Consider the following 25,735-nt stretch of genomic DNA (forward strand, 5'->3'; position numbering starts at 1 on the left):
GTGTAAGTGTACTGTCTTTGCAATGTGTGTAAGTGTACTGTCTTTGCAATGTGTGTAAGTGTGTTCTTTGTGCAATGTGCGTGTGTTATTTAGCCACTGTGTGTAAGTGTACTGTCTGTGCAATGTGTGTAAGTGCTTGAGTGTCCCTCTTTCTCATCTCAAAATGTTGGGAGGTATGCACACATGGTTGAAGGCACTGTGACGCACCAGGGCTATCGCTGGCTGACTTGGCTACACAAATGCAGAGGCGACACCGGCTCATAGTGAGTGCCCTCTGCCTCTGCTGCTCGCAGCTCTTGATAATTTTTTTATATGCCCCCCTTGCTGGCCCTGATTCCCATCCTCCCCTCCCTCGCCCATATATCACTTTACAGGCAGTGGCTCCTCTATGGGATGGATTAAATAATATAGCATCATGCCTGCTGCTGTGTGTGGGTCTGGGCAGGACTCGGAGGGAGGGAGACACACATGCTGCACAGTGTGCGCACACAGTCTGCAGAGGGGAGACCCTCATAGTGAGTGGCGTGCCCCCTCTTCATATTATATGCCCCCCTCTCCCCTGGCTGGCCCTGAGATTTCAGTGGGGGGGGGGGGAGTTGTGAGCAGAGATGCTGGTGAACATCTGGGCCCTGTACTACCGTGTCGCTATGACCTGGAGTAGTACGCCTGCGTGGCCCGGCGGTGCGCAACCTAGTATTGTGCTCCTGTTGCCGGGCACTTTCTGCGCATGTGAGTGACATCACACTCATGCGCAGAGAGTGCCCGGCAACAGGAGCGCGATACTAGGTTGCGCACCGCCGGGCCACGTAGGCGTACTACTCCAGGTCATAGCGACCCGGAAGTAGTACAGGGCCCAGAGAGATTCGCCCGGCGAACGGTTCAGGCCATCTCTAGTTGTGAGTTGGACAGACTGTCACTAGGTGTAGGTGGGCATTGGGCAAGCTGTGCTGGGCACTGTGAGCAGAGTTGTTAGGGCCCTTTTCCACTGGCTGTGATCCAATTCAAAAAGAGAATCGCAGCCGTTTTTCTAGACGCAAGAGCACCGTATGTAAATTGTGGTGCTCATTTTCCATTATGCCGCTTCGATCGTGGTTTGGTTTTTGCAGAAATATGATCGCCGGCCAGCGCGATTCTTGTCATGATGGTATTACATTCCCGATGGCGGAACATGGACAGTGGAAAAAAGTAGCTTGCGTGATCACAAGCACAGGGGTGGGGGTGGAATAAGGGTTGGCACTATGTGTGTGTGTGGGGGGGGGGGGGGGGGCGCCGCAGGTTTTCTTGCCTGGAGTGACAAAGTGGCTAGAAACACCCCTGTTTTTCCATATCTGTTTTCTCCAACTGTATTGCATTCAACGCAGAGTTCGCAATGCTATTACTATTGTCTGGGTGTATAACTGCATTTATCAGCATTACATTTACATTTCTATTTTGTAGCTCATGTTGACATTTTCTCAAGATTTTTTGTAGTACAGCCAGAAAACTATTCATACAAAAATCATAGCATTTGGGTAAAAGTCAATAAGAACAGTATAGTTCTTTCTAATCATGTGTAGTCAATAACTTCCGCAAATGAAGAGAAAGATCCGCACCACCTTCAGAAAAGCTTAGTCTGTTTTATTGGAAAAAAACATACAAATTTAAAAAGAACTTTAAGGCAGGACAGTCCACTGTTTCGGGCTCCTGCCCATCTTCATGCTGCCTAGAACTAGGCAGCATGAAGATGGGCAGGAGCCCGAAACAGTGGACTGTCCTGCCTTAAAGTTCTTTTTAAATTTGTATGTTTTTTTCCAATAAAACAGACTAAGCTTTTCTGAAGGTGGTGCGGGTCTTTCTCTTCATTTGCCACAGTTTGAGTCCCATGGTGTCCGGGACTATTAGATCTGCACACCTGACCATCTGGAATTGATGGAAGCCAAGCAAGTGCGACTCCACACTCAAAATTACTAGTCAATAACTTCCAACAGTGCTCCAAGAGAAGAGACTGAGCCCACTTTTAATGGATGTTTATTGCAGTAAGAGATCAAGTAATGGTTGGTAAGTATAATTTAAAATGGACCTGAACTCTTGCACAGAAGGAAAACATATAGAAATCCACCCTGTATGTATTTAGAGAGTTTAGCCAGTCTAGACTAGTGTTGGGCGAACAGTGTTCGCCACTGTTCGGGTTCTGCAGAACATCACCCTGTTCGGGTGATGTTCGAGTTCGGCCGAACACCTCATGGTGTTCGGCCTTTTTAGTTCGGGTTCGCCCGAACAGCTCAATGCCCAGCCGAACAGGCCGAACAGGGCCCCTGTTCCGCCGAACAGGGCCCTGTTCGGCCGAATACTGCCCCCCTATGGGGTCGCAGGCATAAGGGGGGAGCATGCCCCGGTCGCGGGGGGGGGGGGGGGGGGGGGGGGGTCGGAAATTCCCCCCACCCCCTCCACAAGCGCTCCCCCCTCTGCCCGCTTCCCCATACAAAAATTTTCCGTAAAGTTCAATAGTACCTTCAGTGGCTGGCTGGCACTGTGGTGTGAGTGAGTAGGAGGAGTCCGAGTAGGACGCGTTGAGGCCGGGCAGCGGGCGGTTCAGCGGTAGTACCCTTGTGGTACTTCCGCCCTTTCTCTGACCTCACGTCCTCTACGTGATGACGCATACGAGGGTACGCGTGACGCGTACCCTCGTATGCAGAGGACGTGAGGTCAGAGAAAGGGCGGAAGTACCACAAGGGTACTACCGCTGAACTGCCCGCTGCCCGGCCTCAACGCGTCCTACTCGGACTCCTCCTACTCACTCACACCACAGTGCCAGCCAGCCACTGAAGGTACTATTGAACTTTACGGAAAATTTTTGTATGGGGAAGCGGGCAGAGGGGGGAGCGCTAGCGGAGGGGGTGGGGGGAATTTCCGCCCCCCCCCCCCCGCGACCGAGGCATGCTCCCCCCTTATGCCTGCGACCCCATAGGGCCCCCAAAAGCGGGATGTTCGGGGGAGTTCGGGGCTCGGGCCGAACATGCCGAACATCTGGCCCATGTTCGGCGAACGGACCCGAACCCGAACATCCAGGTGTTCGCCTGACACTAGTCTAGACTAATTCCCCCTCATCTGTGACTAATCGCATGTTGTAATTTGATCTCTCAGCGGTGTCAGCTCAGGAATCTCAGTTGCCTTGGCAGAGTAGCTAATTTATAAACACAGGATGTTAACCCAGTGTCTGCCTCCATGAAAGCAGGAAATAGATACACTGCAAATGTATCGCAGGATTTAAATCAGCTGTAGCGAAGACTTTTTTTTTTAAAAAAAAGGTTATTGCGCTGTTCATTATCTTTTAGAGCAGAGAGGGAGTTTTGAGTCCAAGGACAACTGAGGTGACATGTGACATGATGAGATAGACATGTGTATGTACAGTGCCAAGCACACAAATAACTAGGCTGTGTTCTTTTATTTTTTACTCTGCCTGAAAGATCAGGTATGCAAGTGACAGTTTCTGTCCGGGTCGGACTGGATCAGACTAGAGCATAACCCTTTATGCCCCTGACAGCCTGACACACATCCTAGAATTCAGTGTGTCTATAGCCAATTCATTTCACAGAGCCATGCTAAGCCAAACAGAGCTGAGACAAGGTCCTCCAGCACCCAAGGCTTAGACACCAAAGTGCGCCCCTCTACCCCTCCCACCCCAGCCATCACACACTGATTGCTATTAGACTAAAAAGCGCCACAGGGCCCACAACCTCCCCAACTTCTTAATATCTAGTTATCTGGCTTGCAGTCACTGCCATGTATCCCCTTTTCTTATTTCTTTCTGCTTCACACACAATTAGAAATGACAGCTGAATAAATTGTGCGCCCCCTCCTACACTGCGCCCTGAGGCTGGAGCCTCTCCAGCCTAAGCCTCTGCCCGGCCCTGAAGCCAAATGCACACAGCTGTTTTGGACATTTTGGTCCTCATCAGTGCAAGGCATGAATTACAGGACAACTACCTAAAAACTTGTTACAATTAAAATGCATACATATAAAGTATACATTTCTCCCAGAGTAAAACTATAAGCACTATAAATTATTTTTCTTCCTATGTTGCTATCATTTACACTAAGTATTGGAAGTCTTACAGATCTGATAGATTTTGGACTAGTCTAATTCCTCATGGGCAATTTTCAGGTATTTCTTTATTAAAAGCACTTACTGATTTGCAGTAGCTCAGGTAAACTGACTAGCTGACATATTTGTATAGATCCTTTCCAGGAATTGCTTTTATAAATAATAAAGGTAACACCTTCCATGAGGAGATGGACTAGTCCAAAACCTGCCAGATCTGTAAATTTTTTACTGCCCACTGTGAGAGACAGGAATCTAGGAAAAAATAATTTATAGTGTATTTTACACTGGTAGAAATATACATTTTATATGTATATATTTTACATTGTACATTTTTTTCGCAACAGTGGTCCTTTAACCACTTACAGTATGTGCTATACGGCAGATTGTCTACATCCTGCAAGACTTCAGTTCCTGCCCAGGGACGTAGATAATCGTCAATGGGATCCGACGGCCACCACTCGCTCCCACGCGCATTCTTGCTGCCAATCATTAAAGGGAAGATCATTAATCTAAGTCCCCTTGTCAATGATAGTCGGCATCAATGAGATGCCGCGGTCATTGTAACTACCCTAGTAACACATATTAACACATCCACGCACTACTTCCTGTTCACGTACTTATTGAACTCTAATAGCAAATAATGCATGAGGACATCTTGTGGCCAAATATTAAAATTACACCTACATACATTTATTTTATTAAATAGACCGACACATACATTTAAAATTAACACCTTACCTTCCTCACTATCCCATAATTACCCAAACGAAAATGTTGCTGTAAAATAAAAAGACAATTAAAAAAATATACATAGTTACCTTATTGACTGAATTTTTTTAATAGTTATGTCAAAAGCGTATATTACTGTTAATTTTGAAAATATGGGTTTGGAAATAGTGATGGATGCAAATCTGAAACATGCAGTGCCCCGTTAAGATGCAAAGAATTTTGCGTGGGCCACCCCCTGCAGGGAACACAGTGAGTTAGTTTAGACCCTGCACATACTGGCAAGCTGATGCAGTATGCATTTGGTGAGCCATTTTAATAGGTCAATAGACAATTGGCAGCCAGTGTATAAGTCAGGTGATGCCTGGTATGAGCACACACCTATTTTTTCTTTTGTATGTAAATAGTACGCTTTGTCTGTTTTGGCTCATACGACAGCGGATTCCTTAACTACAGACTATGTAGAGGTGACACAACTAAAAATGTTTTTCTGTAATTTCTGCCTTGTGTAAATGGATTTGAAGCATAGAGACCAGCTGAATGCTACTGATGGAGGCTACCGGTTAGGTTGGCTCATTTACAAGCCAGGGATTATTTGGCCATGAATATTTACCGAAGAGATTGCCGCTTCCAAGGCTTGATTGCATAAACTCTGTTTCAAGTAAAGAGAGGCTTCCCAGTGTGAAGATTCCTATAGCAGGAAAGCTGTGCCTCCCTCTGCATTACCCAGCTGCTCATATACTATGCTATGCAAGGAAAATCATTTCTCCTTCCCTCACATCTCTTCTTATGTTTCCCTATCTGACTGACTGACAACCCCCTAGTAGGAATGAAGGATATGAAAAATGTAAATTCTATCCAATTTTCATACAAATTACCACCTCAAGGGCCTAATATGGCATGGAATCATTTTGTATCAAATATTAGCGGCCTTAACCCCTGTGCTGCACAAACATTCAGGCAGTCTTTGAAGCAAGCCGGAAGTGAAAATAAACGTATGAGATAGTGAATCGTATGTGTGGTACAGCTAAGTAATAGAAGATTAGTAGCAAAGAAAAGAGTCTCATATTGTTTTCCCATACGGCAAGAGTTAAAAAAAAACTTCAGTTCTTATCTATGAAAAACACAAGGGGGGAAGAGGGGTGATCTATTTAGTTAGGTGTTTACCACGTCTACAACCATCTAGAATCTTTTACTTAGAGAGCGACCTAGTCCAGTTCATCTGGACACCCGAGTGAAGTTGGGTTTATTCATCTCCACCTGTCTTTAATGGTCGGTTGCCCGTTTGCAACACTGTCCTGTTTCCTGAAGCACTTAAACAGCCAAGAAACAGTGAGAGACAGCTTGAGATAAGATTTTACTGCAGGAAAGTTCAAAGGTTCATTATTTCTGCACCCTTTAGAAATAGTGTATGGAGGGTGGGTTGTGGGGGCTACAACTGGCATTAAACAAACTGATGCCCAACATTTTTCTTGTAGCCAAACTCATGATATCTCCGGAGGTAGCAGCAAATGTAAGTAATCTGGTACTTGGAGTTCAGCTATTTTGTAGCCAAACCCCACGTCAGCTATCAGTTTGTGTTAAAGAGAACCTGTACTGAGTAAAAATATTTAAAATAAACACATGAGGTAACTTCAATGAACATTACATAGTTACCTTGCCATCGGCTCCTCTCAGAAACTCACCATTTTCTTCTGACAATAATCCCTTCCAGTTCTGACAACATTTTGTCAGTTCTGAAATATATCAGTTGCTGTCAGTAAAATATCAGTTGCTGTCAGTTATAGCTGAGAGGAAAACGGATGTACCAGGTAATGTCCATGTTTCCCTATGGCTCAAGTGGGAGATGTTACAGTTTAACTGTGTGCTGACCAGAAAGCTTTTATGGGCAATGGCCATTTTCAAAATGGAGGACGGAAAATTCCCTTGATCACAGTGGACAAACAGGACGCGGGACAGGAGAAAGACACTGAGGAGTAGACTACATGGAAGGTAAGTATGACTTGTGTATGCTTATTTTGACTTTTAATTTTCAGTTCAGGTTTTCTTTAAGCATAGGAAGGTGTGGTTAGTGTTAGGAGTCGATAGGGGGTTAGAGATAGGTGTAGGTAGGAAAGGGCTAGTGTGAGGTATTGGTGAAGGAAGGCAATAGTAGAATATGGCTAACATTACCGATAATCTAGCTTTTAGCCCCAATAACTGGATGCCTTTTTTTTAAATGTATGCATTTTGTTGATCATCATAATTAAATCAAAATTGTCACAAAAATAATATTTACACAGTAAGGTGCGGCTTACACTTGTGAAAACTGATTCGCGGAACAGATCTGTGTTTAAAAGTATCAGTTTTCCATCTCCGACTCCCCATTAGCACGTGGTCAGTGTGATACATGCGGCGATCCGGAAAGATTACTGCAGATCCAAACCTGCGGTCTGTCCAGTGGATCGTACAGAACGCATCCATTTGAATGGACCAATGTGATCCAATCCATATGGTTAACACTGGATCCGTTAGGATCCGTTCAGATCCATTCTGTTAAGATCTGCTAACAGACCGTTTTTTGGTGCCAGTGTGGCCCGGGTAGTGATGATCGTAATGAGTAAATTACGATTACGCAAAATTTAGCTTAAATCTTTGTAATCACAGCTAAACGTAATTACGATTTGTAAATTCAACTGATTTTGCATAGTCATTCGTAATTTCGCTTAAAATGTTGCAGAATTTTTGTGTAATTTCATGTCGACTTTAGCAGTTAATAGCAAAGCCCCCAGACTGCTATTGCTACCAAAATTGCTACGTAAGTTAAGGAGAACAGTACAAGAAAAAAAGTAACTTTCCAAAAAGACATTGTAGTTTTTAAGAAAATCGATTTTAAAAATGCAAAGAAAAATAGTTTTTTAAACTCTGAAAAATTACACTTTAAAAACCACTTTTCTTTGAATTTTTGAAATCGGTGTTCTCAAAAATCTTTTTGAAAAATTCTTTTTTTTACTTGTACCCACTGTTCTCCTTAACATATGTCGCAATTTTGGTAGCAATAGCATGTATGTGAGCTTTGCTATTAACTGCCAAAGTCAGCAAAAAATTAAGCAAAATTATGAAATTTTACTATTGCCTACGAAATTCAGTACAATTTTCTCAGTAATTTTGCATTACGATTACAATGCATAATTGTGAATTTTGATGCAAAATTTTGCATATGCAAAAAAAGCAAATGTCGGCCCACCACTTCCTTAAATTTGGGATGTCATTTTCTGCATTCATGACATAAAATGTGACCTCACCACTAGTTTTTCTGGTGTGTTAATTGTTAGATATTGTAAGACAGACTAAACGATGACAGCCTCTGTTCCGTCGAGTGAATCCCAAAAGTAAAGTAAAACAAACACGCCTTGATTCATTTCTGTGGCTTTTTTTTCTGGTTACTATTCAGCTTTATTCATTAAGTTCAGACCACAATAAATCACACCATTTATTAAATCTTTAAAGCATTAATTGTGAGCCGTCATTAGGTAATTATCTGGTTATTTCCTTAACATTGGCAATTAAGCTTATCTCATTTCCTTTTCTCATTAGCCCACTCTCTACAGATTAATTAACTCTTTATCAATGTCCCCTTATAGTTTCCGCATGGCGTAATGTGCAGACCATTCTGCTTGTCAGTCGGTGTCGTCTTTATATTGCCTTGTCAAGTATTGGTGCCAACATTTAAAAAATAACCCTGTTTTGTGAGGAAAGTAAATAAATAAATAATTCCCTCCATGACAGCTGTATGCAAGATTGTGAGGCTGGAGTCACACGGATTGTTTATTTTTTTTTTTAAATGCTCCCATTGAATTGTATTAAAATTGTGGTAAAATCGAAACATTGCGATTGCGACTAGTTTAACCACTTAAATACCAGCGGTCTCTGCCCCCTTAAGGACTGGTACAATACCAACGGAATCCCGACGAATCGCCGTGCATACGCGTCGCAACCGCCATCACCACCACACGCCAGGATCCTCCTGACATAGACTCTGCCGTCTCAATGGTGGCAGAGTCATGTGAGCCGGTAAGGAGCCGCTTTCATTGGGAGCGGCTTACATTGAAAGACACGGCCAGGAGCCAATGAAATCGGCTCCAAACAGGCTCACATGACTCTGCCGTCATAGAGACAGGCAGAGCCAGTGAGCTGTGGTGAGAGATGTCGGGTTTGAGCGGCACGATCGACGGGGAGCGACGGAAACGGCAGATGCGAGCTGCAGGTGGTGATTGAAATCTACACCCTGCCAGCCAGGAGCCCACCAAAACAGGGGGTAGATTTCAATCAGTGCGGTCCTTAAGTAGTTAAGGCAAGTCAATGGGAGCATTTTTTAAAACAAAAACGACCCCAAAAACGCTCTCCAGTATGTCAGGGTCCTAAGCTTGTTTGGCAGGGCTTTCTCTCCTGTGTTATTTCTCTGCCTCTAAATGGACTTAGATCCCCTATGCAATTAACTTTTTCTTCTGAGTTTTCTCCTATGTGATATTTTTAAAGTCGCCATCAAGCAAGAAAATACTTATAATACAGTGGGTTGCAAAAGTTTTCGGCCCCCTTGAAGTTTTCCACATTTTGTCATATTACTGCCACAAACATGAATCAATTTTTTTGGAATTCCACATGAAAGACCAATACAAAGTGATGTACACATGAGAAGTGGAACGAAAATCATACATGATTCTAAACATTTTTTACAAATAAATAACTGCAAAGTGGTGTGTGCATAATTATTCGGCCCCCTTTGATCTGAGTGCAGGCAGTTGCCTATAGACATTGCCTAATGAGTGCTAATGACTAAATAGAGTGCACCTGTGTGTAATCTAATGTCAGTACAAATACAGCTGCTCTGTGAGGGCCTCAGAGGTTGTACTAAGAGAATATTGGGAGCAACAACACCGTGAAGTCCAAAGAACACACAAGACAGGTCAGGGATCAAGTTATTGAGAAATTTAAAGCAGGCTTAGGCTACAAAAAGATTTCCAAAGCCTTGAACATCCCACGGAGCACTGTTCAAGCGATCATTCAGAAATGGAAGGAGTATGGCGCAACTGTAAATCTACCAAGACAAGGCCATCCACCTAAACTCACAGGCCGAGCAAGGAGAGCGCTGATCAGAAATGCAGTCAAGAGGCCCATGATGACTCAGGATGAGCTACAGAGATCTACAGCTCAGGTGGGAGACTCTGTCCATAGGACAACTATTAGTCATGCACTGTACAAAGTTGGCCTTTATGGAAGAGTGGCAAGAAGAAAGGCATTGTTAACAGAAAGCATAAGAAGTCCCGTTTGCAGTTTGCCACAAGCCATGTGGGGGACACAGCAACCATGTGGAAGAAGGTGCTCTGGTCAGATGAGACCAAAATGGAACTTTTTGGCCAAAATGCAAAAAGCTATGTGTGGCAGAAAACTAACACTGCACATCACTCTGAACACACCATCCCCACTGTCAAATTTGGTGGTGGCAGCATAATGCTCGGGGGGTGCATCTCTTCAGCAGGGACAGGGAAGATGGTCAGAGTTGATGGGAAGATGGATGGAGCCAAATACAGGGCAAACTTGGAAGAAAACCTCTTGGAGACTGCAAAAGACTTGAGACTGGGGAGGAGGTTCACCTTCCAGCAGGACAATGACCCTAAACATAAAGCCAGGGCAACAATTGAATGCTTTAAAACAAAACATATCTATGTGTTAGAATGGCCCAGTCAAAATCCAGATCTAAATCTAATTGAGAATCTGTGGCAAGATCTGAAAACTGCTGTTCACAAACGCTGTCCATCTAATCTGACTGAGCTGGAGCTGTTTTCCAAAGAAGAATAGGCAAGGATTTCAGTCTCAAGATGTGCAAAGCTGGTAGAGACATACCCTAAAAGACTGGCAGCTGTAATTGCAGCAAAAGATGGTTCTACAAAGTATTGACTCAGGGGGCCGAATAATTACGCACACACCCCTTTGCAGTTATTTATTTGTGAAAAATGTTTGGAATGATGTATGATTTTCGATCCACTTCTCACATGTACACCACTTTGTATTGGTCTTTCACATAGAATTCCAATAAAATTGATGCATGTTTGTGGCAGTAATGTGACAAAATGTGGAAAACATCAAGGGGGCCGAATACTTTTGCAACCCACTGTAGTTTTGATAGTACTTTAACATCTATGTTTTGCTACTTTTTCAACTGCAAAGTGCTGAAAAGTTATTCTAAATAGAAGATGGGAAATTGTCTCTTTGGAGAAAACTAAGGAGAAAAAGCTAACTGCATATGGGCCTGAGGGCATTATTCAATTCACTTTTTCTCCAAAATGTTCTCCTTGGCGATATATATTTTTTCAACTTAAAAGTTTTTATTGAGAAAAGTTTCTCATTGTATAAACATAAACCTGTAAATGAGATTAACCTGCTACAAGTGACTTAGTGATTGAAGCTAACATGATGACCAGTCCCAACTGAGACACAATCTTACTATAAATCTTGTGACCAAGCCAACATTGTTGATTTAGAGGACATGAGACCAATCCAGCTAGGAAACAAACAATTAAATATTTTATTATCACAGCACAAATTATCCAGGGTTATCAACATTCCTGTGGCAAAAATACATATCCTGTCTCAATTTATTATTACCCATAGGTTACCAGCAAGCAAGAAAATACTCAAAATAATGTTGACAGTTTTTTTTTCACATACTTTGTGGTACTTTTCCAATTGCATAGTGCCGAAAAGTTATTTTAAACAGATGATGAAAAGTTGTCTCATAGGAGAAAACTTAGGAGAAAAGGTGAATTGAACAAGGGCCAGTGGGCAGGGATGATCTCCGACCTTAATCACGAGTAATTACGAGTGATTGCGAGCGATTCAAATGAAGATTAATTGCAGCAGCTGAGCGGTGGGGATTGGAAGGGTTATTTACCCATAAATCTGCGTCCTCCATATAGGTCCATGCGTCCTAATAGTAGAGTTCCAAGCCTCGCTGCCATCACTTTCTCCTTCCGGCTTGAAGGAGGAAGTGGTGGCAAAATTATTTTTCAAAAATACCTTGTAGTTTGAGAAAATCTATTTTAAAAATGCAAAGAAAATGGTTTTTAAATTGTCATTTTTCTGAGTTTAAAACCCATTTTTTCTTTGCATTTTTAAAATCGATTTTTTCAAAAACTACAAGTTTTTTTGGGGAAAATTATTTTTTTTGACTTGTACCCACTATTCTACTTAACATATGTAGCAATTTTGGTGACAATAGCATGTTTGGGGGCTTTGCTATTCACTGCTAAAGTGGGCACAAAATTACGCAAAAATTACGTGAAATTTTATGCGAAATTACGAATGACTATATGAAACCAATTACATGTAGAAATCGTAATTACGTATAGGCGAAATTGTGAAAATGTACGCGAAATCTGCGTAATCGTAATTAGCTGATTACGCTCATCATTACGTACAAGACACTGAGCACAATGACTTGTACCGAGCCAGGTAAAACAGTTTGCAAACCATATGTATTTCATTTGTTAATTTAGCTGTTTGCCAGCAGTTCTACTTTGTACAGACCATTAAAATGATTGTACCATTAGGGAGTTTGAAAGGAGCAACATGTTGTTGCTTAGTCATGACTGGAAACTGAGACTGGGTGATGTAATGGTGTGTTGTCTTTGATGCACAATGACAGGATACACAGTGCCAGCGGCCCAGCGCCACTGAGAAGAAGCTGATCTAACCAGCAAATGCTTCTCCAATATGTTATCAGGGAACATTTCACTCCACGGCGGAATGATCTAGACATAAACAGCAGTTGGCATAAATACCCGTAAAAAAAAACACCTCGGTGGAATCCTATCAACGTTTCTTCTGGATGAAATGAACATTTTCCTTACTACATCGTAATTAAAGGTACACTCCAATGAAATATAATCATGTTGTATTTAACCACTTCCCAACCACAGTTTTTTCCCCTTAAAAACCAGAGCAATTTTCATATTACGCTTTTTCCATTAATTCGCTAATAACATTATCGTTATTAATCACATATAAATGATTTATATATTGTTTTTTGCCACCAATAAGGCTTTCTTTGAGTGGTACTTTTTGCTAAGAATTATTTTATGTTACATACATTTTAAAGGGAATAATAAGAAAAAAAATGAAAAAAAAAAATCATGATTTCTCAGTTTTCGGACATTATAGTTTTAAAATAAAACATGCTGCCGTAATTAAAACCCACACATTTTATTTTCCCATTTGTCTTGGTTATTGCAACATTTAAAATATTTCCCTAAGTCAATGTATGGCACCAATATTTTATCTTGAAATAAAGGTGCATTTTTTTCAGTTTAGTGATTTCTAACTATATATATCTAATTAAAATCCTTTATTTGCAAAATTAACAGTAATATTCCTTCCTGACATTAACATATTTAAAAGTCTATAAGTTAACATGTTTTCTTTTGGTAACTATAGGGTAGGAATGTAATGAGTTAAAATGTAATAAAATGTATGTATAACTATATATAAAGTGTATGTGGGTGTATGTGTGTGTATGTTTGAGTGCATTTTACTTTTTCGCCACAAGATGGCACTGCACTTAACTTCAGAGTACGGTAAATAGTACTCGGAAGTAGTTAGTGTATCTGTTTACTGAATGAAATGCCTACGTCATTCATTGCGGGGACAGCGATCGGGACGGGAACAAGCTGTTCAACTGATCAACTTAGCGGCGGCACTGCGGCGGAAATGAGCCGCGGCAGTGCAGCGATTGTGAGCGGCGAGGTAAACAACGCGGGTACGTGTATTTACACCCCTCGTTGGGAAGCAGTGTGCAGGGGGCTTAAATACACGATGCAGCGGTGGTGTAGAGGTTAAAGGACCACTATCGCGAAAAGTGTAAAATTTAAAATACATGTAAACATATACAAATAAGAAGTACATTTCTTCCAGAGTAAAATGAGCCATAAGTTACTTTTTCTCCTATGTTGCTGTCACTTTCAGTAGGTAGTAGAAATCTGACAGTGCCAACAGGTTTTGGGCAAGCCCATCTCCTCATGCGGGATTCTCAGGGTTTTCTTTATCTTCAAAAGCACTTAGTGAATAGCAGTTGCTCCATCCATCTGCCAAAAGATACGTACAGCGAGCAGAGAGGCTGGCCAGCATCTTTATATAAATCCTTTTCAAGGGGTACCATGCTGAGAATACCCCATGAAGAGATGGACTAGACAAAAACCTGTCGGTTCTGTCAGATTTCTATTACCTACTGTAAGTGACAGCAAGATGGGAGAAAAGTAATTTATGGATCATTTTACTCTGGAAGAAACCAACTTCTTATTTGTATGTGTTAACATGTATTTTAAATTTCACAATTTTTCCGCAATAGTGGTCCTTTAAGTTTATGCATGAAGAGCAATCAATTTACCGATTATGACTGTAACAAAACTATTGTTAGCTATACTGTATGCTCAATGTTAGCTACATATCCTAAAATCTAGAAAAACTATGGTATAGAAACATGGGGACAGGTTCACAAAAATGTGGTAAAATTGGCATACGTACTGTCTAGCCACCGGTGAGCTGGACGCAAGGTGAGGCGAATTATGTCTCTCCCTGCTGCCGCTCAAATCCTAGGCAGTGTTAAATACTATTCCTCCTCCGAGTTGTAGCAACTCAGAGGCAGATGTTATCAGGGGTCTGGTGATCGCTGGATCTCTGAATTACCCTTGCACGGGGCGTGCAGTATAACACTAGTGCTATGGCGGCGCCCAGAATCGGCACTCAATGCTGAGCACCGGAGTATACATTTTACTGGGCATTACACAAACTACATAAGGCATGTTACATATTTTGTGATAAAGGCCGCTGGCTGAAACGTCATGTGTTTTTTCTATTACTATGGTACAATAATCCAGCATTTTTGCACAAATGCAGGTGGAAACCCAGTCGTTTTGTCTTTGCTACATATTTTGTGTAACCCAGTACTCAGGAACATTTTAAACTAGTCTACTGTAGCTATTTTATTGCAACACATTTTGTAAACTAGGAACAGGGCCCCAATCTGGCTGCCAAGACCCCTCCCCCAGGTCTTCCCCAACATTATTGTGGTCCCCTGGACTCCTGCAAAGTTTTTAGCAGCACAGTGACTCACCTGACCTGGCTTGAGTTTCCCTTCACTATTCTGTATCTCCTTGTGTTTCCTATCTTCATCATTACTGGCCACACCTTCTCAGTGAACCGGCAGCATGGGACTACATAATAACATGCAGGGTCATGGAGGATAGACACTACTGGGAACACATGGAACCGCTGACTAATGGAGGAACATGCCAGCCAGGGCAGGTGAGTCCCTACACTGCCGAAAACTTTGCAGGGGACCACAATAAAGTTGAGGGGAGATGTGGAGGGAAAGCCGGCAGCTAGCTCAGACTTGGGGGGGAAGCCTGCAGTCCTTTTGCTCAGCATGCCTTTTGTGGACACAAATGCTAAGTGGGATGCAACTGTGTCCTGCCCTTCCATTGATGCTGGAAATCATGGACCTCTGTGTCTTTCTGCACATTCAGACCGATGATGGTTCAATTAGATTATATAGGGAATTCTGCACATATGCATATATAAAAAAAACAAAAAGAGAAACCGAGAGCCCCTGATGGAGTAGTATGCTACAAAGATGTTCACAATCAGTTATTAGTCAAGATATTATACTCACAAACATGAGTTACCACTGAGGCAGCCACTGGTAAAGCAGGTGGGGAACTTTGACTTGACACCAGTAGGGTTTAAAGAGGCTCTGTAACAAAATTTTCAGCCTTATTTCTTCTATCCTATAAGTTCCTATACCTGTTTTAATGTGGTCTGGATTACTGCAGCCTTTTCTAGTTGCACAGTCCCACCGGCAAACGGTTCCCGGCGAACTTCCGGGGGTTTGCAATTGCGGAAAACCGCAAACTTTACCGAAAGTTCGGTTCGCCCCCATAGTGCACCATTAGGGTCAACTTTGACCCTCTACATCACAGTCAGCAGGCACATTGTAGCCAATCAGGCTACACTCCCTCCTGGAGCCACTCCCCCCCTTATAAAAGGCAGGCATTGCCGCCATTTTACTCACTTGTGTGCCTGCAGTAAATAGAGAAGGGACAGCTGCTGCTGCTTCGGACTCTCAAAGGGAAAGATTAGTTAGGCTCTTGTAGGCTTCTTAACTTGCTCCTTGCTGAATCTTATTGCTAAAATAGCACCCCACAACAGCTCTTTTGAGAGCTAATCTTGTTCTTGTGATCTATTTTTTTTTCTGTGTGTCCCACTGAGACTTGTGTTGCACAGACCGCCTTGATAATTCATACTGTGTGTGTGCCACTCCCAGGCACAGCACATTCAGTAACTACCTGTGTGTGTGTGACAGGTGCACATTGTAATACCCAGTACATATACCTTCCTACCTACCTGTTGTTCACAGTGTACCCACCTACCTACGTGAGCTGAGCGCACGCAGTGTCACTGACTGTGCCTGTCCGCTACCAGTCTGTGTGTGACAGGTGCACATTGTAATACCCATCACTGCATATACCTACCTACCTGTTGTTCACAGTGCACCCACCTACCTATGTGAGCTGAGCGCACGCAGTGTCACTGTGCCTGTCCGCTACCTGTCTGTGTGTGACAAGTGCACATTGTAATACCCATCTCTGCATATACCTACTGTAAGGGATTAGTAGGTAGCGGGGTGCTGAGCTCCCTGGGATGAGCTTGAAACACAGGCACAGCAGGCTCCAATGGTGTTCAACAGCAAACGTGGTGTTTATTTACAGCTTTATACACTATATACAGGCAAGTAGTAAAAATTGTCAAAACAAAACAAAACAGTAAATGAAATCCTGCCACTCAGGCTGCTAGTCTAAACACAGGTAACTTCCCTGTCTAAGCCACTGTGAAGAGCCTAACACTCCCCACAGTATTATAACTTTCAGTCCAAACAAAGTAGCTTTCCAGATTACCTTGCCTTCAGCAAGCTCTCCTGACCTATCTAGGTCCTTCCCAGGCAGAGAGCAACTTCAAACTGACAGCCTGCAGCCTATCAAGGTTTTTTTGTTTTTTTCTCTGCAGGAGATCCAGCCCTGCTCAAAAGCTGGCCTGGATCAAGGGAACAGGGATGCAAATGACCTGAACCTGGGTGAGACATAAATCCTGTCCTGCACTTTTCCACCCAAATCCTCCCGATATCTGTCACACTACCTACCTGTTCTTCACAGTGCACCTACCTACCTACGTGAGCTGAGCGCACACAGTGTCATTGTGCCTGTCCGCTACCTGTCTGTGTATGACAGGTGCACATTGTAATGCGTACGTACAAAAAGGGCGCCCGGACAAAAAGGGCGCGGGGTGTAAACTCTAAATAATAATTAATGATTAATAGGGTTTATAAAAATAGTGTGCTATATTTCGTTTACAAATAATGTTTAACAAAATTATAAATCATTAAATAATGTTTATGAAATCGGAAATTGTGAAAACGTTAATCTTCCCTGTTTCAAAAGTTAAACTTATAATTACGTTTATTAAAAAAACAATAATATATGTTTAATTGTTATAATTGTATATTATTGTGAATAACCTTCATTTATGGTTTGTTCTTATAATAAAATCTGCAAATATTCTTTATAACAATGATATAAATATAACTACGTTCCTAATAAGTGTTGTAAAACATTAGTAATTATTACTAAAATTTTACTAAAACTATAACTAAGCCTACTCTTACACAGAACCCTCCCTGTACCTATCCCTAACCCCTAGACCCCCCCCCTGTTGGTGCCTAAACCTAAGACCCCCCTGTTGGTGCCTAAACCTAAGACCCCCCTGTTGGTGCCTAAACCTAAGACTCCCCTGTTGGTGCCTAAACCTAAGACCCCCCTGTTGGTGCCTAAACCTAAGACCCCCCCTGTTGGTGCCTAAGTAACCCTCCCTGTACCTACCCCTAACCCGTAGACCCCCCTGTTGGTGCCTAAACCTAAGACCCCCCTGTTGGTGCCTAAACCTAAGACCCCCCTGTTGGTGCCTAAACCTAAGACCCCCCTTTATTATGAGGATAATAATGTTTTACTAATTGTGGATGCAAAAAATATTTTGCAATTTACGTTACGTACTGATCGCTTTATTTTGTGAATAATAATGTTTTACAAACAGTAAGGGATAAAACTTTAAATAATGTTTTAATTATTTAAATAAGATAAATATGTTTAGTATTTTCATAAACGTTATTCGGCACAGGTGCATTTTATAAATGTAAATCACCACAAGCTCAGTTATAAATCCTTAAACATCTCCGGGCGCCGTTTGTAAACTTTATTTAGCTCCGGGCACCGTTTGTAAACTTTGTTTAGCTCCGGCGCCCTTTTTTCCTGCTCGGCACCCATTAAACGTTATTTATTATGGGAGTGAATGGCGGCGCCTTTTTTGTCCACTAGCTGCCTGCGCCCTTTTTTCCCAGCTCCCATTGTAATACCCATCACTGCATATACCTACCTGTTGTTAACTTCAGTGCACCCACCTACCTATGTGAGCGCACGCAGTGTCACTGTGCCTGTCCGCTACCTGTCTGTGTGTGACAGGTGCACATTGTAATACCCATTACTGCATATTCCTACCTACCTGTTGTTCACAGTGCACCCACCTACCTACGGGAGTTGAGCGTACGCAGTGTCACTGTGCCTATCCGCTACCTGTCTGTGTGTGACAGGTGCAAATTGTAATACCCATCACTGCATATACCTATCTACCTGTTGTTCACAGTGCACCCACCTACCTACGAGAGTTGAGCGCATGCAGTGTCACTGTGCCTGTCCGGTACCTGTCTGTGTGTGACAGGTGCACATTGTAATACCCATCAATGCATATACCTACCTGTTGTGTTCAGTGCACCCACCTCATCACTGCATATACCTACCTGTTGTGTTCAGTGCACCCACCCACCTACATGGTGCACACAGTGTGATATACCACTCCGTGCATACCTGTTAACTGCACCTGTGTGACTGCACATTGTATTAGTCAAGTCAGTGCATACCTTTCACTTCATTCACCCCGATATGGACGCAATGGACAAAACAGGTAGAGGCAGAGGTAGAGGCAGACCCAGAGGAAGGCCACCCGGCAGGTCTGTGCAAGGTCGTGCTGATATGATTTCGTGCGGCCCTGGCCCAAAGTACAGTGCTCAGAAGAAGGCACGTCCTATCAACTCCCAAGATTGTCAGGACGTGGTTGACTATTTAACACCGAACACCTCATCTTCTGCAGCCACCAGCGCCACTACACGCACCACATCCGCTGCATTTGACACTTCGCAGGAGTTAATTGGTGGGGAATTAACTGATTCACAGCCATTATTGTTACAACCAGATGAAGGCGCTAAGCAAGTTACACCACCTCATATGTCTGAGTTAGACGGCGACACTATGGCCGTAACGTGTGAGGAGGAGGAGGATGAAGTACCTGCTGTTGGTGCAGTTTTGGAGGTGTCTGAGGCAAACAAAGCTGGGCAGGATGATTATGATGATTATGATGATACGGATCCCACATGAGTTCCTAAGAGACAAGATGACCAAGGGGACAGTTCAGAGGGGGAGTCAGAGAGGAGTAGGAGGAGATGAGTTCCTGAAAGAAGCAGGGGAAGCTCTTCATCAGAAACAGCTGGTGGCAGTGTCCGGCGCCATGTATCTCCACCTATGTACAGCCAGCCAACATGCGCTTCAACGTGAGCTGCTGATGCCACCATAGTGCCATCAACCCAGGGGGGCTCAGCGGTTTGGAAAATTTTTAATGTGTCTGCCTCAGATCGGAGCAATGCCATCTTTTCTCCCTGCCTCCAAAAATTGAGCCGTGGAAAGGCCAACACTCACGTAGGGTCAAGAGCCTTATGAAGGCACATGGAGAAAAGGCACAAACTGCAATGGTAAGAGCACCTGAGCAAAAGCAGCACACAAAAGAAAAGCCACCCTCCTTCTCCGCTTCCTCCTTTAGGTGCAGCATCTTCAGCCGCTTTCTCCCTTGCACCTTCACAGCCACCCTCCTCCACTCCGCCTCTGCCCTTGAGCGGTTCCTGCTCCTCTGCCCACAGCAGCCAGGTGTCCGTGAAGGAAATCTTTGAACAGAAGAAGCCAATTTCTGCCAGTCACACCCTTGCCTGGCGTCTGACAGCTGGTGTGGCGGAACTGTTAGCTCGCCAGCTGTTACCATACCAGCTGGTGGACTCTGAGGCCTTCCGTAAATTTGTGGCCATTGGGACACCGCAGTGGAAGATACCAGGCCGCAATTATTTCTCTAAAAAGGTGATACTCAAACTGTACCGTGAAGTTGAGAGGCAAGTGGTGTCATCTCTGGCACACAGCATTGGGCCAAGGGTCCACCTGACCACGGATGCCTGGTCTGCCAAGCACGGTCAGGGCAGGTACATAACTTACACAGCCCATTGGGTCAACCTGGTGACCGATGGCAAGCAGGGAGTACGTGGCTATGCAGCAGACCAACTTGTGACACCTCCATGGCTTGCAGGCAGGCCTCCTGCCACCTCCTCTCCTCCTGCTACATCCTCTTCGCTGTTGTCCTCCTCCTTCTTGGCTGAGTGGCAGTTCAACTCTACTGGTGCTGCGATCTCCTCTACAGCTACACACCCCCAGCTCCCCAGGGCCTATGCTGCATGTCAGGTACGACGGTGTCACGCCATCTTAGACATGTCTTGCCTCAAAGCGGAGAGTCACACTGGACAGTTCTTCTGGCTGCTCTTAACAAAGAGGTGGATCAGTGGCTGACCCCGTACCAGCTGGAGATTGGCAATGTGGTGTGTGACAACGGCAGCAATCTCCTTTCCGCATTGAATTTGGGAAAGCTGACACATGTACCTTGCATGGCACATGTGCTCAATCTACTCATTCAAAGATTTGTGTCAAAGTACCCAGGCTTAGAGGACATCCTGAAGCAGGCCAGGAAGTTATGTGGGCATTTCAGGCGGTCTTACACGGCACGCTTTGTGGACATTCCATGGAGAAACAACTTCCCGGTGAGACGCTTAATATGTGATAGCCCGACTCGCTGGAATTTGACCCTGGTCATGTTCTCTCGCCTGCTAGAACAGGGGAAAGCCGTCACCCAGTACTTGTACAATTACAGTAAAAGGACACAATCTGGGGAGTTGGGGATGTTTCTGGCCCAACAACTGGACACTGATGCGAAATGAATGCAGGCTCATGCGGACATTTTAGGAGGTGACCAACCTGGTGAGTCGCAGTGAAGGCACCATCATCGACTTTATCCCGTACCCCTCTGATCCCCCCGATCGCCGCCGGTAATATTTACCCGTCCACGATCCCGCGAGAGCCGCAGCTTCAGTATCTAGCTTCGGTCGTTGCTATGGCAACGATCGGGACATGACGTCATGATGTTATCTATGTCATGACGTCATGCGCAGTCCCGATCCTCCCCATAGCAAAGCCTGGAGCTGATTGGGAGGCTGCGCCATCGCAGGATCCCTGGGGGGTATGTAGCGGGGGCGATCCGGGGGACCGGAGGCACTTAGGAAGCATATTTAGCTAGCGAAGTGCTAGCTTAACCACCTGCAACAAATTTTATGTAAAAATATACTCTGGGGGCCATGCGATCCTCTCCGGCGGTGAGCCCGAACGTAGGTCTGGCTTACTACCAGGGAGGTTAAGGGTGATGTCACAGCACAACGCAATAAAGGTACCACTGCCAGTAATCCTTCTCCCATGTCCACGCAGGCAAGGACAGGATGCTCCAGCAATCTCATGGTGATGTCGGACATGCAGACATTCTTTAGCCCAACGCCTCGCCCTAGCCCTTCCGGATCTACCCTCCACCAACGCCTGGAACGGCAGGTAGCCGACTACCTGGCCTTAAGTGTGGATGTAGACACTGTGAGCAGCGATGAACCCTTGGACTACTGAGTGTGCAGGCTTGACCTGTTGCCAGAGCTGTCCCAATTTGCCATTCAACTATATTCTTTCCCTGTCTCAAGCGTCCTGTCAAAAAAGGACCTTCAGCACAGCTGGAGACATTGTCACTGAGAAGAGAAGTCGCCTAAGTCACAAAAGTGTTCAGTACCTCACCTTTATCAAAATGAATGAGGCACGGATCCCGAAGGGCTACTGCCCGCCCGAAGACTAAGTCAGTCCCCACACACAACATCTCTGCCTGCACGCCATGTGACTGGCTGCCTGCCCCAAGACTAAGTGGCTCCCCACACAGCATCTCTGCCCGCAGGCTGCTTGACTGCCTTCTCCGCCACCACCAACAGGGTCTCAGGACTCCTGAATTTTTAAGGCCGCTGAATTTTTAAGGCCGTATGAGTGTCTCGGGGGGGGGGGGGGGGTGCACAACCACGATAATATGGTCGTTCCTTCTTTGTGCATAGACCAGATTTGATCAACTGGACAGTCACTGTTCTGTCATTCAGCTACTTTAGTCCGGGCACCATATGGGCTGGAAAGCCACCATCACCTGCAGTCTCGTCATGGTGCGCACCAGTCCAGCACGGCTGTCACTACAAAAACAGCTGTTTACAGTCACTGCATACCTTTCACTGCATCTTTGACTGCACATTGTATTATACTTGGTAGTCAGTGCACACCTTTCACTTGAATGGATGGCAGACTTGCTCTCCATAACAGATTCTCGTTACAGGTAGTAAAGTCGATCAGTGTCATATACAGCAGGGCCTCAAAAGCCCTCCTGTATTGTTATTTTTGGTCACTACCTCGGGACATGCATGCCATGCCTGCTGCCTTCCTTGGATGTGTGGTGGTAGCTGTTTCTCAGGCTCCAACTCCGGACCGGAATCGAACCCCAATTCCCCGACCATTACCCGTGGTCACAATGGCAGACTTGCCCTCCATAACAGATTCTCGTTAAAGGATTTAAAGTTGATTCATCTCATATACAGCAGGGCCTCGAAAGTCCTCCTGTATTGTTATTTTTGGTCACTACCTTGGGACGTGCATGCCCAGCCCGCTGCCTTCCTTGGATGTGTGGTAGCCGTTCCTGCTCCTTTTCCCACCACATGCCTGCTGCCTTCCTTGGATGTGTAGTGGTGGTAGCCGTTTCCTAGGCTCCCACTCCGGACGGGAATCGAACCAGGATTCCCCGGCCATTACCTGTGGTCACCATGGCACTGAGAAGGTACCATCGAAAGTTTCACACAGTTGAATAATTGTCAGACTTGCCCTCCATAACTGATTCTCGTTAAAGGCAAGTGGTGTCATTTCTTGCACACAGCGTTGGGTCATGGGTCCATCTGACCACAGATGCCTGGTCTGCAAAGCACGGCCAGGGCAGGTACATTACTTATACAGCACATTGGTCCTTCCTTGGATGTGTGGTGGTGGTAGCCGGTTCTCAGGCTCACACTCCGGACCGAAATTGAACCCTGATTCCCCGGCCATTACCCGTGGTCACTCACAATGACTTGCCCTCCATAACAGATTTTCGTTACTGAACAGCCAGCATAAAATGTAATAAAAAAAAAAATAGATGTAAGCTTTAACAATGGTAGAGAAAGAACCATCGAAAGTTGATAAGGCAGTCAGACATTACCTGATATCACTGAGGAAGAGCAATCTCGCCGTGGTGTGCACCAGTCCAGCACGGCCGTCACAACACAAACAGATGTTTGCGGTGCGTTACACAGTGAGTTTGGTGTGTCAGTGTGAAGCAGTACTCTAATGACACTCCCTGATTGATGTATACACATGCAAGATGTTTTAAAGCACTTTAGGTCTGCAATTTAGCTTTCAATGTGATTTCTGCCCTTAAAACGCTGCCGAACTTTTGCGGAAGTTTGCAAACCGAAAATCGGAGGTTTTGGCCATCTCTAATCAGCAGCTGTACCAGTGGTCATATTTGATGTATATCATTGTCTGTATCATTATGTATTCCTTGTTTGTTTTCTGACATTGTACAGCGCCACGGAATATGTTGGCGCTTTATAAATAAATAATAATAATAATAAATAATGCATTTATATGAATTATTGAAAAAAGTACCTCTTTCCACCACCTCTTTCGACTTAAAAAAAAAATTAAAAATGTCTTTTATTAACCTTCCTGGCGGTAAGCCCGAACTGAGTTCGGGCTATGCCGCCGGAAGGCACCGCTCAGGCCCCGCTGGGCCGATTTGCATAATTTTTTTTTTTGCTGCACGCAGCTAGCACTTTGCTAGCTGCGTGCAGTGCCCGATCGCCGCCGCTACCCGCCGATCCGCCGCTATCCGTCGCGCCGCAGCCGCCCCCCCCCCCCCCAGACCCCGTGCGCTGCCTGGCCAATCAGTGCCAGGCAGCTCTATGGGGTGGATCGGAATCCCCTTTGATGTCACGACGTCTTTGAACGGGATCTCCGGATCTCCGATCGCCGGTGGCGATCGGAGGGGCTGGGGGGATGCCGCTGAGTAGCGGCTATCATGTAGCGAGACTTTGTCTCGCTACATGAAAAAAAAAAAAAAATTAAAAAAAAAAGATTTGCTGCCCCCTGGCGATTTTTTTGCAAACCGCCAGGAGGGTTAATGACTTCTTTATGATGTGCCTGATGCATGTGTATGTATATCACTTTGATGGCATAAGTAATGAAAAAATATTGCTGTATCAATAGTGACACAGCTGAAAGGCCAAAAAGTGTTAGGGACCTTATAGGGACTCAGAGCTGGGGATAAGTTAAAAATGTTTTACTTACCTGGGGGTTCCTCCAGCCCCATCTGCACCGATCACTCCCACGCCACCATCCTCCACTACGCGCAGCTTCGGGAACCGACGTCAGTAGCGGCCAGCTTTGCAGGAGAAGTGTGCCCTCTACGTATCTCTCCAGCAGCTGCTGGAGAGATGTACGTTAACAGTCTTACGCTAGACTGGCTCCGACTGACAGTTGTGTTAGTACCGGAGCTGCAGACATCTGAGGACGGCGGTGTGGGAGCGATCCGAGTGGATTGGGCTGGAGGAAGCTCCAGGTATGTATAAAATCTTTTTACTTTTCAGCTCTGGTACACTTTAAAGAGGAACTTTAACCAAGGACTGAACTTCATCCCAATCAGTATCTTATGCCCCCTTTCCCATGAGAAATCTATACCTTTTCTGAAATAGATCACCATGGGGGTCTGTGTGGCTGATATTGTGGTGAAAACCCTCCCACAGTGTGATGAAACTCATTGCATTGTGGGAAATAACCGCTTTTTCCAACTGCCAAGCAAGCAGTATCTCCCTCTGTGCATTGAAATCTCAGTTATGAATAGATGCACAGATCACCTGGCTGATCTACACCAGTGACATTTTCTGAATGTAAATCAGGCAGAGGAAATATTTTACAGTGGGCAAATACTGACTAAATGATCTATAAATGTATATTGTAAAAAATAAGCAATTTTATTCAATGTTATTTTCTCTGTCGTTCCTCTTTAAGGGGCGAAAAACCAGGAATGCGAAGTGGTTAAGTAGACATTTAGAACTGAAGTCAAATGAAAAAGTTAGTTTGCTGTAAAATGATGAGTCTTCTACATTCTCACTGCACTGATTACTGTAGATTAGAATATGGCAAGAACGGTCTGTGGTATTCTGAGGACTGGAATAATGAAAAGGGTCACCAGAAGACTATTAAAGAAGAATAAAACTATTAAACTTATCATTCATTTCATTATACATGTCGGAAACTGTGAAATGTGAAGTCGGCCCTGACATGCAGTACAGTCGAGAGATTGAATCTTGATGATACCTAATTTCTATTGAAGCTATCATTTGTAAGACAAAAGTTTAGAGAGCTGAGCTGTTTTTCGCAGGTCAGAAAGGACATTCTGACCTAAAGTGAAGAAATTGTTTCACTACAAAAATTTCTTTTGAAATGTGAAACAATGCGTTAGAGAAATGTCTGTATTCGGGTACTTCAA

General features: G+C 44.3%; 1 long non-coding RNA gene across 1 annotated transcript in view; it reads right to left on the reverse strand.

The window, feature by feature from the left end:
- Window positions 1-25,000, reverse strand: part of LOC137570430 (uncharacterized) — a 41,862-nt gene extending 16,862 nt beyond the window's left edge. Inside the window, exons 1-2 of the long non-coding RNA XR_011031043.1 lie at window positions 24,925-25,000; window positions 4,823-4,861 (exon numbers count right to left, since the gene is read on the reverse strand). This is a non-coding gene — a long non-coding RNA (uncharacterized lncRNA). The remainder of the gene's footprint in view (window positions 1-4,822; window positions 4,862-24,924) is intronic.
- Window positions 25,001-25,735: the final 735 nt, after the last annotated feature.

This window comes from Hyperolius riggenbachi, chromosome 4 (assembly GCF_040937935.1).
Source record: "Hyperolius riggenbachi isolate aHypRig1 chromosome 4, aHypRig1.pri, whole genome shotgun sequence".
Taxonomy (NCBI): domain Eukaryota; kingdom Metazoa; phylum Chordata; class Amphibia; order Anura; family Hyperoliidae; genus Hyperolius; species Hyperolius riggenbachi.